Here is a 6000-nt window from a genome sequence, read left to right as displayed (position 1 = left end):
CCGCCCCAACCTGTCGAATCCTCGATCAAAGATTCTCCGGCCAAAACCCAAAGTAACCCAATCACCACCGAATTAATACCATGTGACCTCCTGGGCTTCCTCTACCCAACCCCCATAGCCCTATCTCTCGAATCTACCTGGAACAACTCGAATATCAAATCGAAGGTTTCTGACCAAAACCCTAATGCAAAGTCTCCATGATTTCGGACCCTAACAACCCTAACCAGTTGTTTGTTTGATTTTAATATGTTCCAATTCCTGATCTTAGTTTGATTTTAGTTAAGCCGTTGATAATTTGTTAATTAGTTTTACTAAGTTTTGCTTGAATTAATTTCTGGTGTTCCTTTAGTTTAGGTTAATTACTAATTAGTTCAGTTTCAGTTTAATTAATCATCATGATTTGTTGAATTTGGTTATAGTTGATAGTTTAATTTGGTCATTAATTCTGAGTTCAATTGCTAGACTCAATAAGAGCTTAAATCGGGATAGATGCAGAGTTTAGGAAAATGTTTGGTTATAAATGTACTTTTAGTTTAAGTTTAGGGGTAGTTTAGGCGTGGAAAAAGGCTGTTTTGTTAAACAATAGTAATTTCAAAACCAAAATAAGGGTAGTATAGGTATTCTAGAGGTAGAAGAACACCCTAGGGCCTTCTAGACGGGAGCCTTGGTGTATGTTTCAGTTTTTTAGAAGCAGTAACTTGAGTAACAAGTTAGGAAATTAGGGTGTTAACTTGTGTAATAAGTTAGAAAACAAGGGACTAATAGGCAATTGAAAATCTGAAGCTTCCCCTTAGTTTTGCCTATAAAAGGCAGTCTTTATTGCTTTGTTGAGAGATGTTGGAACCCCAGAAATTTCCCCCAAAACCCTCTCTGCAGATCTGAGCCTAAAATTTGAATTTTAAATCAATGGAAGTTCAAAAAATCCTCTTCTAGATTTTAGTTTCGAAAAATCCAGTAAAAATCCAAAAAAAAAACAATAGAAAATTCGAAAAAAATAATAATTGTTACATTGCTTTTCCTTAGGCTATTTTGAACTCCAGCACTCAATTCAAGCTATAGGATCCAAAACTGTTTGAAGTCCTTTGTTTCTATTTGGTATTTGAAGTCTGAAGGTAATTTGGGTTAGCTGGGCATTAAGTCTGATTAAATCGAATTGACTATGGTGATCTGTTAAGTGTGTGGATATGCTGGGTTCATTTTCTGGTTGTTTGATATAGTTTTGGGTTAATTTGTTGATTCTGCTTGGTCTCCAATCCATTTTTGAACTGCTGAATCCTTTCTGAGCTGTTGTACTCGTCATTGACTGCTGCCGGGTTATCACTGGTTCCCTGGAACTGTTACTGTTGCTAACTTCTCTCTCTTCCTTTGGTATTCTGATTTTCAGGTACACGTTTTGAACTTGTTTCGATGTCCCATCCCCTGTTGACAACATGAAATAAAATTGAAGCAAATTCTCTTTTGTAGATCTGTTAGCTTGTTATGTTTTAGATAGTTTGTCGTGATTTGGTGGTTGTACACTGTTGTCAAATTCGAAATGCATAATTGAACTGAAACTGGTTATGTATTAATGGGACTTTAAACTGATATGTCTCAGATTCATGTGAGTTTATTTTTCGAGTTAATTACTAGTTGTAGTTAGTCCCCTATTAGCTGATGCATACACTTGTTAAGTACTAGTTGTAATTAATTTCATAGAATAAGTCCATACTAGTTGTAATTAATTCCCTATTAGCTGGTTCATATCCCTGTATTAACAGACGGTTCAATACGAGATAGAACTTCTACTAATTATTGTCATGTTCTCAATCTGTAATCAAGTAGATCATAGTCATAGATGAATATGTTGGTTTAAATGTTGGATTTAAGTTTGAGTCTCAGCATGTTGATTCATAAGTGAGGAAACTACTGTTCAATCCCACTAGGATTCTGAAATTGACGAGAAGTCTCCCATTTTTTTTTCTTAAAAATCGAATTGTTGCTTCATTCCTGGACGGGTTTGAATGTCAAGTAGTGTATTATAGATGTTAATCCAACGATGTGAAAGGTTGTGGCCTGGTGATCATTTGAATTCAATTTCGTTTTATAATCAGTATAGTGGCCTATTTCAACTTGAGCCATATTTCTGTGCTCACTTTGGCCCAGTGGCGTGAAGCCCTGCCAGAATAGCACAAGACCCATTGCTTATCACTTAGTTGCTAAGAACTGAAAGTTGGCGTATGTTTGGGCTCTGCAGCTCGAGCTTCTTGTGAATCGGACTGGGGCCCAACAGACTAAAACCCCATTGGGCTGCTGAATCATAGACCTAAAGTTTGGGCCTCTTTGATTGCTTCTAGTGATAATTGATTGGTTAACTAATAAATTAGGGCCTTTAGAGACAAATAAAGATAGAAGAATATAGTTGCTTTTAGGTTGGGTTTTTTTAAAAAAATAAAATGAGACGAGCTTCACCCAATGAAATATAAAATTGCGGGGCCTTCAGTAAAAGCTAAAAATGTGTTTAGAAATTCGGGAAGGGCCGTTCAGCGAATTTCACGGCCTTCCTCAATATAAATATGCGTTAGATTCTTTAGGTACGATTTTAATAAAATTATCTTCTTAAACTCTAGTGCGCATCGATGCGACCCAAATCCAAGTCTCAACGAAGTCGAAATGTATTAACAACCACGTGTGCATTGATTGCGACGTGGTTCGAGACGCGTTTTCACGACGTTGCAATTCTTTTAAAACAATAACAAAAGTGGTTTACGAGTAAAAGGCCCATAAGCTAGCATATATTAAAACCAGATAAAAACAAATACAACAGTTGAGCGACCGTGCTAGAACCACGGAACCCAGGAATGCCTAATACCTTCTCTCGGGTTAACAGAATTCCTTATCCGGATTTCTGATTCGCGGACTGTAATACAGAGTCATATTTTTCCTCGGTTCGGGATTCAACCGGTGACTTGGGACACCATTAATCTCCCAAGTGGCGACTCTGAATAATTAAAACTAAATCCCGTTCTGATTGTCCTTTAATTGGAAAAACTTATTTACGCCCTTACGGGATGTAGGTGAAAAGGGAGGTGTGACAATTACCTTATCTCATTTACTCCATGACTGTTCAATAATTAAAAATCTATTATTTCTAAATTATTAAAAGAAAAAATCACACGGTTACTTCACGATTGACTTGTTTAGCGGTAACATTGGGCGCTATCACGACCTGAAGGAGAATTGGGTCGTGACAATAGATTGCAAAAAACATTAATGTTGGGCACGAGATCAGCTCAAGCAAACCCACTAATTCACGTAATGTTATAGTTAGAATTAGATAGGTTAAAATAACGTATAATAAACAGGGATTTTTACCTAGCTATACTATATTAGAATTTTATTTACCGATATTCTCTGTGTTTTGTAGTTTTTAATAATTATCTAGATTTTCTTAGGAATTCAATATATTGCTTCTTAAGATCCTCACACTTCATTATTAGTCCCTTCAATTAAGGGATTCAATTATATCCTTTCATTTTTTTCCCTCTCCTCTTCTCTCTTTTTTTTTACATCAAAATCCCTTAATCTAATCCAAGAATCTACATCTTCTCTCTTCCCACCATTGCCGACAGCTTTATATTATTTAAAAAATCATCAATTGCATTGTTTTTTTTGCTTGAGACTGGACAACACTGAAAATGAAGAAATATTCAGGAATTATATGATAATTGTATGATAACTCTATCATAATTGTATTTGAATTGACATCATTGCCTAAAATATTATATCATACTTGTATCACAATTATATCTAACTTGTATACCTGATACAATACTAAATAAATTAATTTACAATTATCATATATTGGTGATATAAACTATGAAATTCGTCACAAACTCACAACTGCTCGTAACAATATATAATGGATATACTAATACAATTCCTTTAACATTTATGATACATATACAATTACAATAAAATTGCGATACATTTCTGAAAAATTATGATACAATTATGATCTTCATCTTCTTCAAGTTGCAATCATAACTCTATATTAAAAAACTAATATAATTGTATTAGTATTGTAATAAGTATTATTTTGGGTATTGATGTATCATATATAGTCACATACAATAAAGATTTTAGAAAGAAAGAAAATAATATTCAAAATTTACCCACAACTTTATTCTAGAGTAATATTTCGAATTCTGTCTTCATTGTATCAATAACTAATAGAGATTTTGGGTACTTAGTAAGAAATAGAGAAATTGGGTTTGAAACCCTTTGAAAAAGGAAAAGAATCAAAATTTGGGGAGGGGGGGGTGTATAAAAATAAAAGAGAGATTTTAGGTGATTATTAAGAAAGAGAGAAAATATTTTTGATATACTTTGGAAAAGAAATAGAATCTTAAATGTAATGGGATTATTGAAAATGGGGGTGGGTATTGTGTAACTGACAGGCTAAAATTAAGGGATTTTGAATTTTTTTTCTTTTTTATGGTTTTGTATATATAAAGTAATTAATTATAAGGAACCTAAATAAAAGTGATAAATAGGTTTCTACTATAGTATAAGTAGGTAAAAATCTCAAATAAGAAAAGATAGCTTTGTTCAAATTGCCCTCCACTAGTATATTAAGAAAGAGTAAATTTTATGGGTGGTCATTCAACTTTGTGTTCATTACACAAAAGTCACTTTTCTTCTTTTTTGTTACGTAAAAATAATTCAATTTTGTGTTCATTACCCAAAAGTTACTTTTCTTTCTTTTGTTACACAAAAATAATTTTACTTTACTCTACTTATCACAAAAGTCACCTTGGCCAAATTTTATAACACTTTTACTTGAAAAGTCTATTATGTCCTTTACATTATAAATTCTCTCAATTATGCAATACTTTCTATAGGATATACTATATAATATATTTTTACCTAGGTATTTTAGTTATAATTAAAATAACTTTAAATTATTTTATTTATTATTTTTATAATATATATCCCTACATTTAATTTTTTCATGGAAGTCAATTTGTTTAATCATATTCAAACATGAACATATTTTAAATATAAAAATGATAAAAGAAAATATTTATTTAAAATAATAAAAATAGATATATTCAACAAATGATAGTTTTTATAGTCAATAAAAAAATTTTAAAAAAGTTTCAAAGATATAATAAAAAATTTTATCTTTTTTAAAGCTTTATCTGTTAATATTATTTATTTTAAAGTATTAATATGATGTGTTAGTTTGCTAAATGTGAGTTTTTTATTTATTAAATTAATGGGTATGGCTTGGCTGATAAATCAATGAGTTTTGATTTTTTATTTTTCGTTAAGCATGATTAAGAACGTGGACATGAGATTTGTTCACGGTAATGTTACTGACATATTTAATAATGCTACTTATATATTCACAGTATGAATATATTATAAAAATAATAAATAAAACAATATTAAGTTATTCTAATTATTAGTAAAAATACCTGAGTAAAAGTATATTATATAACATATGTAGAAGGTATTACATAAATAAGAAAATTTATAATGTCAAGAGCATAATAGACTTTTCGGGTGAAAGGTTTGTAAAATCTGGTCAAAATGATTAGTATGATAACTAGAGCATAGTACACTTATTTTTGTGTAACAAAAGAAAGAAAGTGACTTTTGGGTAATGAGCACAAAGTTGAATGACCACCCATAAAATTTACTCTATTAAGAAATATCAACATTCATTATATCTGTCAAGACCCAAATTTCTCACCCTCGGGAGTCGTGATGGCGCCTACTAGTGTGAGCTAGGCAAGCCGACTGTTTGAACAAATTATCTTTTTCCCATTTTAATCCTTTACAAGAATTTATGAGCAATAACTTAAAGACAGCGAAATTTATATCAAGCGGAAGAAAAATAATAAAATTACTGAGTATAACCAATACAGCTGTTTACACAAGACTACCCAGAACTGGAGTCACAGATTCACAGACGACCTAAGAGTACTACAAATAAGGTTTGAAAGAGATAAATAC

The sequence above is a fragment of the Nicotiana sylvestris genome, chromosome 7 (genome assembly GCF_000393655.2).
Source record: "Nicotiana sylvestris chromosome 7, ASM39365v2, whole genome shotgun sequence".
In the NCBI taxonomy this organism is placed as follows: domain Eukaryota; kingdom Viridiplantae; phylum Streptophyta; class Magnoliopsida; order Solanales; family Solanaceae; genus Nicotiana; species Nicotiana sylvestris.
Note: the sequence above shows the minus strand (reverse complement) of the source record.